The 14,125-nt window shown below is 35.6% G+C and overlaps 1 pseudogene; it reads right to left on the bottom strand.

Annotated features, from left to right (window-relative positions):
• Positions 1 to 3,358: 3,358 nt before the first annotated feature.
• Positions 3,359 to 13,203, bottom strand: LOC149165084 (putative DNA primase large subunit pseudogene; annotated as a pseudogene).
• Between the last annotated feature and the right edge of the window lie 922 nt (positions 13,204 to 14,125).

Here is a 14,125-nt window from a genome sequence, read left to right as displayed (position 1 = left end):
CTTAGGATCTATAGGTATTATAAAAATCACGACATTATGGGACTTTGGAGTTCTTAGGGCTAATGGTTTCATACTTGCTTAGAAGGTAAGAGGAGTTGAAGTTGAACTCTTCTAGCAAAAAATATCAACACATATATTTAAGGAGGTTTACAACATATAATTTTTAACTCAATTAAGTTTTCTTAGTCATTCTACAATTGAATGAGAATTGTGATAACAAAATCATGCAAAATTGAATTAGTATGGTCATTTTAATCTCATTATTTACATGATTCTAATCCTACATATATAATCAATTAATTCGATTAAAATATTTGGAAAATTGAGTTTTCTTTTCCGTGGGAAAGGTTTGAGTTCTCTTTTGGTGAATCGCTTTGGCATAAGATATATGGATTGAGATTTTTAATCAATTTTTAAACATCCCCATAATTAATTTATGCTCTAAGGACCTACAAGAAAATTCTCTATGCACATTTACATGCTTCCAAGCTTCTCCTCTCAATGATTTATGCATCTTAACCCAAACATTGTTTTCTCCAATTACTTTTTCGAACCCAAAACAATCTCTCTCTCTCTCTCTCTCTCTCTCTCTCTCTCTCTCTCTCTATCTCTATATATATATATATATATATATATATATCTGTGTGTGTGTGTATATATAGATATATATATATATATATCTGTGTGTGTGTGTATCTATCTATATATATATATATATATATATATATATATATATATATATATATATATATATATATATATATATATATATATATATATATATATATATATATATATATATATATATTAGATAGATACACACACACACACACACATATATATATATATAATTGAGAAGCGAGAGAAGTATTCATCTAATCATGAAAAAGAGAGAAGAATACAATTTTTTTATAATGTCTAATATAATCATGTACATGTAAGATGAATCAATGCTAATATAATACACACATTACATATGTTATCTCCTCTCTTCCATGTATCACATATGAGCATGTAATCTTCTTTTAATAAAAGCACAATTCCATTTGAAAACCGAGGATTATCGAGTAAAAATAGTCTTATTTGTTAAGGGATCATATTTTAGAAGTTTCATTTACGGTTTTTCTTGCAAAGGATGTGGACAACATCTCTCATATCGAAACTTGGTGCTTTCATCATAGAAATATACACTTCTATTGCTAGCCTCTACAACTACATCAACAATCCTACAAAACCCCACCTCTACCTCTATTTTTAATTTTTAATTTTATTTATTTTTTTTCAAAAATGAGCACAAGAAGCATTTTGATCTTTCAAATGGTTATGTAAGTGGCACAATTCAAATAAATAAAAGGTTTCAATTGATCAAACCTTGTTGCAACTCCATCAATTTCTGAAGCTAAAAGAAATATTCGATCATCAACTTTCAGTAGGCCCCGTAGAATAATATATGTCATATGAATACATGAGACATGAAGTCTCACAATCTCACATCAAAAAATACCTATTTAAACCCGAGTTTGACATGAATCTCCGTAAGTTTCTGAGCTAAAAGTTGTATACATAGAATTCGCAATGTGTCAATATGCATATCAAACATAGATTTTGATGCTTTTAAGAGACATCAATGACCAATTCCAGTGTGACCTTACACCTCCTCCAATCCTTTTAATGGATTATATTTCATAGGTGACTATACTCTAGAATTACAATATACACATATTCTGGAAAAAAGAGGAGAGCTCTTATCCAAAGCCTAATAGTCCATAATAACATGTAGCATCCTCTCATAGAAAGTTTTTTTCTGATGCAAAAGGGAGAAATGAGTGGGAAAGTTGGATTCGAGATATAGTGCAAACAAAGAGTAGAGGGAATGAGTACATGCATGCGATCAACCTCTATTGGAAAATTGAATTACTTCCGGGTTGGGCACTCTTGGATGATCATGAAACAAGGAGGGATCTACTATAGATGTTGGATCATATGAATGCTCAACTCATGCATCACGATTGGAATTTGAAAGCGATCACCAACAGGTAAGCAAGAATATAAAGACATATTGGGATTCCAACACAAACCCTAAGTTCACTCGCTACACGAGAATATCATATTCCCAAAGAAAGATTGAACTACAATCCTGCTCCCTGAGTTTATGATATTTGTTTATGGTAAGTATGAAATTCCTCTTTATAGTGTTCATGGACATGATAGGATAGAGCAACTTTTTGATGTTTTTGTGTTTAAGTCTCGTTACGCTAGATAGTTTCGATCACTTATGGTCTTCTATAGGGACCAATTTTAGGTATGGTCTGGTTTCCTTGGCAAAAGACCGGAATGACATATGTTTTTTGGTGTAAATTTTATATTTTGTGGTAATAACATTAATCCTTGAAAAACAAAAACAAAAAAAAATCGTGATTTTTGCACATATATAACTATAGAAAAATGTGGATTTTTACATCAATCATATCACTGCTATACATGCATTTAAAATATTGTACCACATCAATTTACCATACATCTCATTTACTTCATCCTTTTTTCATAAACACAAGTAAATAAAAGGAATTCAAACATAAGTAGATAAAATAAAACTACCTCTTCTTATATATACTTTTACGTTAAATAGGTTCTATAGAATATATATTTTACATAACATAAAATCACACAAATAGAATAAAATAACTGTTTTTTAACTTATCATGGAAATAAAAAAGAATTCATCATTATCATATATTAAAAAATTAAATTAAATTATATATTATAAATTTTATATTTAAATATTTAAATATTTGATAGAAAACTGTTAGCCTCACTCTCTTAAAAACCAATAATAAATCCAATTAAATAAATAAAATCATGAGAATTCCTTAAACCAAGGATTCTACTTTAGATGAGAGATTCTCTCCAACTAGCTCTCCTAAATTAGTGTGTAAGTTGAGAAAATGTCTCAACCAAGTGAGTCTAAGATAGACACACTATCTTAAGACCACTTGCTCATGTATTTAAATGTATTATTAAATTATTTGAATAAGAGAAAATTACATGAGCATGAGAGACCACATGATGGCTCTTTGCCTTTTCTGCCAGTTTGTCTTTTGTGTGTTGCTGCTTTGATTATTGTGTGTTAATTTGCTGTTAGTGTTTAATATGGCTCAGTGGTTTCTACATGTGGTATCAGAGCAGAGTTGTTTTCTTGAATAAAGGCGAGGTTCAAAACTGGAAATTGGCAGGGATTCTTGCCTGGAATTAAAGAGGGAAAAACCCTTTGACATCTTTGTAGGTGTGCTTTGATGTTTTTTAATCGTGTCAAATGAGTCTACATGAATAAATTACGTGTGCACTGTCGAAGTTGGATCTACATGTGGACGGGCTTCAATGGCTCAAAGGAAGGCGATGAAAGAGATCTGAAAATTTTATACTCCGTACATAAATAGAATAAATAAGATAGTGTGTGACTATTTAGATTCCTTCTACGTGAATTTTGTTTCCCGTGTGCAAATGTGTTTGATTTGACCCCCTTTGATTTACGAGTTTTCTGCAACACTTCATCAACAGTAATACCATTAACTCCCATTTTTCCAAGAGCAGCCCACAAGTTCTCCTCGCTGAAATGTCGGTAAGGGCAACCATGGTGATCTCCTACACCAGGTGTTGACATAATTACTTTTTGACAAGAATAAGGACTATAATCCGTTCTCTTCCCTTTCTTCCCATAATTGTGGTGCATACAAAGAGGAATGGAGTTGTTTGCCAAGTTGTCTATGTAATTCAGTGAAATATCAGTATTATCATTTGTCTTTAAGTAGTCAGGTCCCAAATACCACGTACCCAATGTCCCAACAATAGGTGTCAACCGGTCATTCTCTTTTTCAGCAATCATTGAAGTCCATTTTCTGTTTGTTAGAACAAGTTCTTTTGATAAACGACTTCTGAACTGACCAACCACAATGGCTGCAAGCTGGTTCATGGGAACAAATGCATGACCATTTTGCAAGAATACTCGACGACCAGAAACAAGCTCAGGAACTTCCTCAAAGGGAACCTTATAAAAGATGCTCTCCGCATTAGGAAGAGGTTGGTTAAGTGAGCGTGCAACTTGATCCAACTTGTCTTTCACCGTCTCAAACTCTGGATTTGTAATTGCTCTGTAAGGAAGCTTACATTCCTCCATGAACATCCTCTGGGCATCTGGGGGTTCCAGACGAAAACGATGACGGAAAAAGTAGTCTCCATCTGCAAGAACCATCTCCGAAGCTCTTCCGTTCTGCAGTATACCAAGCGCAACACAAAATGGGATATAATATCTGTATTGATCATGTCAGCTGCATTTGGAGTCCGCATGTGCTTTCTCCACAACTCGCTCACCAAGCTTTCCAGTTCTTCTGATTTTTTGCCACGTGACAACGCATCTTCGAGACCCTTAAGAACTCTGAGACGATCCTCGCAAACAAATTCGACAACAATATATGTATTTTTGCAGGGGTCTAATCTGAAAGACCCAGGTTCAATTCTTTGCTTCTTCAAACAAAGTTCAAGTAGTAACAGCAGCTTCAGCTAGCTTGCATGGTGTAAACCGTTCAACAGTAACAGCAGAGTGGTTTAACGTTATTGCAGGTATATATATAACTATACATTTTATTAGGGTGATAAGATTGCAGAGTAATAAGTTCCTTTGGAAGGATGATTGGTAATAAGGAATGACGAGTGAATTTTTTGTTTTTGGAGTGATAAGGTAATTTTTTTATTTTTTTTTGGAGAGATAAGTGAATATTTTTATTTTTAGACGGTTGAGTCAGTTTTTTGAAGACAATTTGATGCGAAGGAGTTCTCATTCTGTGCTTGAGACACCTCACTGAAGACATTGTCATGATGATGTATCTTGAAGGTTAATAAAAACATATCTCTTTGTGGTGATCGTGTCCTAGATCCGCCCAAAATTGAATAAAGTGATCATAGATACACTATATGTCATGAATGTGCTTGCATGATTTGAGTTGAATTTGTTAAACACTCTCTTTATTATGCTTAAACAAAACAGGTCATCAATCAAGCTCCTGAAATCGAAGCTCCCATAATCAATTAAGTTCATAAGCACAAAGTGTCACATCATCAACTTGATAAGATGATCTTCCAAGCAAGAAAATTTCACATCATGTAATCAAAGAAATCAAGTTAAGGATGATACAAAAATCAATCATTTCAAGCCAAGACAACATTTTGACATCAACATTTAATCAATCTGACATCTCTATCAACAGCTTTTGCAACAATTCAAAAGCAATTTTTTGGCAATTCCACTTGCAACATTTCTTTAAAAGCTCAATACAAAACTGTAACTTGTAAGTCATAATTTGTAAGTTGGATTGTAATCAAAGTCACATTAAATTGAATTGTCTGGGTGCATTCGCAGTTGTAACCAACACCCTCATTTGATTTGTTACGGTGCATACATTAAGTCAAGTCAGTTGTTACTTGAACATTGAATTTATCATTTGTCATTTGGGTGGATTTTCAACAGTGTTCGACACCCTTCCTTTTTTAAAATCCGCACATTCAGTGAGTACATTCAAGAAAGAACAAAGTGTCAGTAATCAATCAAGCAAGTTCAAGGAAGCATCATTTAAACAATCGAAGCAAGAGAGCGTGAGAGCAAGCAAGTGTGAATTCAAACAATTAATTGTTAAAACAAGATCAAGCGAGCGTGCAACAATCAACCAAACATCAAGCGATCATCATCAAGCGAGCGTGAAATCAAGAGTTCAAGAAACCAAGTTATAAAATTCAAGTGTTTAAGGCATTAGCTTTCAGCAACAGTACAAGCGAGCCTGAATTCAAAGTAAGCAAGGCAACATGGTGACACACATTTAGTTGTCCCAAATTATTCGCAATTTAATGTTATCATCAGTTGGTGACATGGTGCAGATCAGCAAAACCACTATTGCTGACATTCAAGTGCATATTAAACATGCACATGAAATGATTGAGTTCCTTTAAATGGAGTCGCAACTGCAGAGAATTGAGTTGTAAGATAAGCGTGTTGCTTCCAAGTCTTTTTTAGATATAGCTGATCATTTGACTTCATTCATCCAACCAGCTTCAGGTGTTGAAGTTGTTCCAGTTCAACTTTCTTCCAAACCCATCATCAAGCCATGTGAAGAAATTCAAAGTAATCTAAATCGGCGCGGATTAGGATATGACAAAGATGAAAACAACTTGCATATCCCTGATTATTCTAAGTCGATCAAGTTCATCAGTGCAGGATTTCTTTATCCAATTCAATCAACAAGCCATGAGAAAGTTGTAGATAAATAGACATGTGTACAAACTGAAGTTGCAGACAAATAGAAATTCAAACAAACTCAAGTTGCAAACAAACCGACATGTTCTCATTGTCAAAGAACCGGTCATTTGGAAGATTAGTGTTTTGATCTCCATCCTTGTCACCGTTGTTGCTAGCAGAATCACTCATCAGAGAAATGTTGCAAACAAGACCAACCTACTAGATTAAAGATCGATTATTCATGGATTGATCCATGGGAATGGTCATCCACATCCAGACGGTTGTACAAGTTTTACAATCTGATTCACTCCCACATATTGCAGTCAACAGTCAAATGATGATGGTACTCTTGTGCAGTTGAATGGGGGAGTACAATAGTGAAACTCTCCTACACCTAAAGGGGGTCAGTTAAGAATTCAGATATAATTTGAAGAAGATTGTCTATCCTTTCAGCTAACAAAGGGGAGAAAATGTTCATGAAATTAACAACTGGATGTCAAACTAAAAGTCCTTACAACATCAGCGAAGCAGCCAGTGGGCATCTTCAAAAACTTCAAATTTTAATATGAATCTTAGAGTATAATGGTCATGGTGGTTTGTGATGAAGGTCTACTGCAACGTCGAAAATTATCTAGGTATTTCTCATTTGTTTCTCTTGCTATTTGTCTAGGCTAGTGACATTTCCAACCCCCAAAGATTTATGTGGCATATTCCTTGATCTTTGGCTCTTGGGTTACCAGTAATTAGAAATTTATGCTTCGTAAGCTTTGACATTATCTTTCATGGTTTATACTGGAGCTTTCATATTGGTCCTTCTATTAACTGAAGGCATAGAAAATCATGGATGAGGAAGGCGGGGGTCTATGTGGAGGAAGAGAAAGTGTTGCTAGGATCCAACTCTAGGAGGGGGGAATGTAGCAAAATACCCGATCTCAGAGGTGGGGGGAAGAAAATACAGTGAGGGGGAGCATATTGGTGGGAGGCAGGGAATATTTTCTAGGCTACAAAGAAAGAAATTTATTTTTTTCTTAGTTAGGGTTAAAACCAACATTTCCTTTACGTGGTTATCCTCTCTTCGAAGGAGCACATGATTTCTTTTTTCATGGAAAGATATAATGTGCAAGGAGAAGTGTAGTGGACATTGGAATGACGAGAGGATTGAAGGATTTCTCACTATGACACATCAGTGAAGAAGACGCAGGAGAGGCTCAACATATCATGAGGGAAGAGCCTATTGTGGTAAACACAGCTTCATAATAGGGTTGTTGTGTTTGAAGGTGACTACCTTGAATAGATGGCTCACCATGTTGAGGAGGAACTATAGATATTGGAAAGGGAGGAATCCTCTCAAATAAGGTCTCTTTTTGACACATAAGTGAGGGCTTTGTGGGATAGTTGGATTCAAGATACAAACAAAGCAAGGAGTAGAGGGAATGAGTACATGCAAGTGATTAAACTCCATTGGAAAATGAAATTCCTTCTCAGTCGGACACTCCTAGATAATCAATATGTAAGGAGGGATCTACTATAGAAGTTAGATTATATGCATGGCCACCTATGGCATTTTGATTGTAGGCTGAAAGAAATCAACACGAGGCTGGCAGGGATCAAAATACCTCTTGTGATTCCATCACTAACCCAAAGGCCCCAGGCTACACCAACATGTCCTATTCCCAAAGATGGATCGAAATTAGGTCCTCCTTCCTAAGTTTATGATGTTTGTTTACACTGAGTACAAAATTCATCTTTCTAGTGTTCATGGGCATGATAGGATAGAGCAACATTTTTATGTTTTTATATTTAAGTCTAGTTATGTCAGATATAGTCGGTCACTTATGGCCCTCTGTAGGGACCAATTTTGGGTATGGTTGAGTCTCCGTGTCAAGGGACCAAAAAGACATGTTTTTGATGTAAAAGATTGAATTTATGGTAATACACATCACCTTCAACAAACAAACAAACAAAAAATCAAAAAATCATGATTTTAGCACAAATATAGAGACATAAAATGTAAATTTTTACATGAGTCATATTACTACTATACAGATACGGTTTGAAATGGATACGACAAATTTTCAAAAAAACTAGCATACGATACGTCAAGGAAACGACATGCATATATATCTATATATCTATATCTATATATATATATATATATATATATATATATATATATATATATATATATATTTTAAAATATATAATCTATATCTAAAAATACATAATCATCATCATGAATTAAACATAAACAAATAATCATTTTTAATTTAGCATAAACATTATCATCGTCCTTAGTGATTATTATAACATTCAACATATTATCATCATCATTAGTAATGTAATGAGAAATGCTATAGTGTTTGTGCTTTCGGGTCCAACTCCTTCAAAGAACGTGTCATGCATGACAAATGATATCTATCTTCCTTGCATGGAAATTAAAAGGCCCATGAGATCATTAGGATATTCCATCAAGACCTATTTGAACATTTCAATCTTCTCAATGTTAGCTTGGTCTCTTGATTATATGATAGAAAAATATTGGCTAAAGAACATTTGTTATATTGGAGGGACTTTTGAAATCAAGAGAAAAATCAATGAAAATTAACAAAACCTTAACCAAACTGAAAATTAATCGCTCAAATAAATCTCTTTATGAAGACATTCATCAAACCATTTTATTTGCATTTTTGAACATCTATCTTTTTCTTAGTAAGAATCCTTGACAAATATATGGAGTGTCGTTGTTCTAAGGATTTAGAAGAGACGTTGTTAGGTTGTGTTTATAGTGAGTTTATTTACAAATATGATTTCTTCATTTTTATTATTTATTTAAGGGTATACAAATTTTCATGCTTTCAAACATTTAAGGGTGGATTCCGATCACGATTTTCGTGGCTCTATTTTGAGAAATCCAGAAACGGGTCCAAAAACTTAAATCCCTTGGAAAGGTATTAAATTCCCAATCTTAAGTTTCCGGTATTTTGAAATGGCCAAAAACGTTCGTACAAATTTTTGGATAAGAATCGTATTTGTTTCCATATTGGAAACAAGGATCCATGTTTCCAGTAAATTCTTCAGCCGTTTCCAATAACTTAGCTTTAAATATGTTATATATAATCTATTTTAAATTTTGAAAATCAAACATAAGTCAAATTAACACAGCTCTATCTTTATTGATATATATTTTATATAATATAAAATCACATGAACAAAAGAAAATAACAATTTTTGAATCTTATCACTTTAGTAAAAATAAAATAAAAAGTCATCATTATCATATATTAAAGAAATGAATTTAATTAGGGAAGGGAACATATTGGATATAATAATATTCATATATCTTTCAAAATGGAAAGAGCTCTCGAATCCCTTGGGGCGTGTAGGGTTCCACCCAAAACCCTAGCCGCCCAATTTTTTCTCTAGTTGCATGGATTTTCTAGAGATAGTTCAATGGCGAATCCTCATGATTTTGCAAAGATATATTTTTATTTTACAGGTATGGCTTGCAATCAAGCTATCTCTTCTTTAGTTTCGTACAATTCTATGCTGAAGTTTGGTTGTGGTCCTCGAGTGGTGCAAGATAATTTTTCCCTTTACATTCTTGTGAATGAGGAAGCTTTAGACTCTGAAAAGTATTTTTTTAGGAATGGTTTGGTTTGCAGGTTTTATGGGTTATGGTCGTGGCTTCTCGATATGCTTAAATGGATCTCTAAGACATGGAAGCCCCTATCGACTCACGAGCTGAATATTTACCGTATGGCACGAGGCTTCTTCAATGTCGTTTTTGAAACGATTGGATACAAGAAGGTTACATGTGAAGCTCAATGATGGTTTTGGGGGAGCACTAGCCTCTCCATGCAGCACTGGTGTTCCACTTTCGATCCGGTTGTGAAATAAATTTCTGCCACCCAAGTTTGGATAAGACTATCAAACCTTCCCTTGGATTTTTGGAGTCACACATAGCTTTCCTACTTTGTGAATTTTGTGGGAAAATTCTATTGCAATTGTCTTATTAATAACAAAAAAAGTAAATCTTATGCTCACATTTGTGTGGGGACGGAATTCATCAAGGGTTTCCCTTGAGAGATTTATTTGATGGCTACAAACTATGTTTGGGTCCAAAATCTCTATTATGAGAAGATCTCATTTCAATGTAGAGAATGCTATGAAACAGGGCATGTAATTAAACACTTCCCCAAGCCTCCTTAGAATAAATAAGACCAAAGAAAACTCCAAAGGCCCAAATGGTGGGAAGGTTCACAAGGTGACCTCTATTAGCCTTGTTGGTATTTGGCCCAAAAAATGAATCCAAAACACTACCGAAGGCTTTGAAATTTTCTTAAGGATCATTCAAAGAACAAAACCAATGCAGGAGAAGAACCCTTAGCATGGCGTAAATGTACTATCGGGAGGCTAAAACACTTAAAAATAGTGAAAAAGCCAAGTATTGGAGGCATACAGAGTTCAACGCACAACAATCATTAGATCTGGCTGATCAATGACCCAAATCTAAGTGGCAAATCACAATCGGCCAACACAGAGGAATTAAGGTTGGGCAGAAGACACCCCTAATCAGTGATCTCTGATGATCGGATCAGCAAGTCGCAATCGACGGAGGCAAGCCAGTCGAGTAAGCACACAGAGCGATGGCAATCAGCGATGCAATGTGGACCGTCGATCAAGCACACAAATCAATGGCCCACATCGCATCACAGGATTGAAATTAGTGGGGAGATACAACATGTTATATGGAAAGACCTCTGGCTTGGGTGATATGTGATTGTGATCAGATCGCATCGCTATGTCGCATTAGAGAGACATTAAGGGGCAGGGCCTATGAACATATATGTGCGCGACCTGATGAATTGGACCCGACGTAATTCTAAATATTATTTCATACTATTTTAGGTCTGCGGGAAAGCCATTTTCAATGCATTATTCGCCATTTTGATGTATTTATAAAATACAAAGGGAGCCTTGGAGCAGCACCGATGCGATAAGACCTAGACCTGAAAGGGTTTGGGAATGAAAATATATAATATTTTCAGGTCCGCCAAAGCTATTTTTAATGATTTTCAATGTTTTAATGCATTTTTGAAACACAAAAGAAATCACGAAACGGGCAGGATTTTGAGCGGGCCATTGGCGGTAAATGGTTTTGCCCGGGCTCCGCCTGATCCCATACAACGACTGCCACATGTCCAGGTTGAGGAGAGAGAAAACCACCCTCATCGGGTTGTTAGCTCCCATACGAAAGGGTCGCCCAAAATGGATCACAACCATTAGATCTAGAGCTCCCAGATCAACGGTGGAGATGTGATATCGCTGCAAAGGCAGACCCAATAGAGAAATAAGCCATATTAGGGGACTTTTGAAGTCTGAAATGAACAGAGATGGGTGGGATTTTTACACTGTTGCATTGTTTTCTGTATTAAATAGAAAACAGTCATTATTCACATTTTAAAGGGATCACAAAGGCCCGAAGACCCATTCCACCACATAACATAGGCCAGGAAACAGTTGTTGGGGACAGGGTCCTGAAAGGGAAAAAGGAGCCACAGCAACATGCAGCTCGAAACAGAAATGATCATGGAGCAGACAGCGTAGCAAGTTACTAGAAATCGGTTACCCTGTTGTAAGAAGAAGTAACCTCCGAGCCATGCTTTCCTAGTCAGGACATCAAACATTTAACAAGATAGAGGGATAAATTAAGACCTCTCGAGCCTCAGAAGGCTCGAGAGCATTGTAAACATGCCTATAAATATTTGTAAGATCAGAGTAACAAGGGTTCAACTTCTAGAGATTGTTGATACTCTGTTCCTTCAAGCTTCTCATCTTCATTCTAGCAATATAAGTGTCTTTTGCTGTTATATTTTTAATGTCCATTTTATCTTCTATTCTAAGCTTGCACTTGAACAAGTTGTTCATGTCTTTTATTTCTAATGCCAGATAATTGTCATCTTATCTCTGCGTTGATAAATTAGATTTACAAGTTTATTTTACTTCCTGTAGCTGGTCATTCATATGTGTTTATATATGCATGTGTTGGTACAATCGATATTCTCCATCTATCTTTTGAATCTACAAACTATTGAGCATTAGTGGTCTAAAGCCTTGTAAAGTTGAGGGTGTTCATGCATGTCTTGGGTGAAAAACAGAGTTGTAATGGTTATCTGGCTTGATCCAAACCATCATCCATTCCAATAGTTCAGAGAACGATATTGAAGATTATATATTACCAGGAATCTCCGAGTTGCAACCTAGGAGAGCTTCCTGGAGTGATAACATAATTGGCCCCATTGTTGGGGAGGGGAGACTGAAGCTCAGCTTCCCTCGGAGATGACACATATCTATCTTTGATGATAGACAAAGTTTGGGCACTTTTTTGGTTGTAATCATCTATCTGGCGACTCTACTGAAGGACGAACCTCTTGGTGACTCCACTTCATAGTTCTGGCTTAGTTTGTGAGGCATACTCAGAGAAATCCTCAGAAGCCACAGGTTGACCCAGTACCTGACCCTGAAAAAATCATCAAAGAAAGAAAGGTATTGCAGAAAGGAGCATTAGGTTTAGGTAAACCTAAACAATATCCTATAGCTCTTCAAGAAAATCTTGCAATAGAACAAATACATGTTGAGAGTATAGCATCTAATACTAGCAGTGAAGAAAAACTCTCAGAGATTCAAAAATCTCCTTATTCTTTAGGTTCTCCTTTTGTTGTAAGCCCAAAGGAGACCTCACCTCCTATCCATCATACTCCTTTAGTCTTGTTAGTCACTCCTCAACCCTCTATCATTCAAACTTCTAGTACTCGTATAGCCACCACAGCTATGGCAGGTCCACAAGCACCCACCAAAATGCAAAGAATCATAGGTGCTAGGTATGGACCTCTAATACTGCCCACTCGTTTGAATGCCATACCGACTAGAGAATATCATAAATATAGGCCTAAGTTCACCGGGATTGAAGGTGTTATAGCTGAGGAACATCTTGAGTCATTCTATAGCTATGTTGATAACCTAGACATTAGTGAAGATGATGTGTGGATCAGAGTCTTTGTGCAAAGCCTAGATGGAGAGGCTAGAAAATGGTTTAGAGAACTGACCCCAAGACCTATAGCAGATATTGAGGCTTTAAATGATGAATTCCTAAAACATTGGGGGTATAATAAGGATGTACTCTACTACCACACTGATTTTGGGAACTTAAAGAAGGAAAATGGTGAGTTATTGTTTGATTTTAATAAGAGGTTTAACCATATGTACATCAATATACCAACTAAAGTAAAACCTACTACTACCTTTTCTAAACTCACTTATGCTAGTGCTTTTGATTCCGACTTCTGTCTACTATTGAGGGAGAGACGATGTGCTACCTTGGCTGATATACAGGATGCAGCCTTGGAGGTAGAATCAAACATCATGGCTGTAGAAAAGCTCAAGGGAAATGTTGATAGAAGGAGACAAAGGGTGAGTCTTCATCATCTTCAGATCCCAAGATCGATAAAATGACTAAGATGATAGAGTCACTAGCCTCTGAGATCTCCAAATTAAAGGTTGAGCAGCACCTTGGGAGAGGAAGAGTTCCTAATACCTTTACTCCTAGAAATCTAAATCCATATACAAGAGTAAATGTTATGAAACCAGCTCACAAAAATATAGAAAAGATAGATCACACCTTATAATTCAACCTTTTCGAGGGGGAAACGTCCTTTACATTACACAAATGAACAATTCTTGGATGATAAAAATGACAAGACCTCCTTCTATATATAGGAGTCTAAGGGGTCATAATATAATCAGAGCCGACATAACAATAATAATGTAAGGGCACAATAATAA

The sequence above is a fragment of the Pinus tabuliformis genome, chromosome 5_1, assembly GCF_031772625.1.
Source record: "Pinus tabuliformis cultivar Carrire ecotype Pingquan chromosome 5_1, CPIR1, whole genome shotgun sequence".
Lineage (NCBI taxonomy): Eukaryota > Viridiplantae > Streptophyta > Pinopsida > Pinales > Pinaceae > Pinus > Pinus tabuliformis.
The sequence above is the reverse complement of the archived record's forward strand: the minus strand, read 5'-3'. Positions and strand labels throughout refer to the sequence as shown.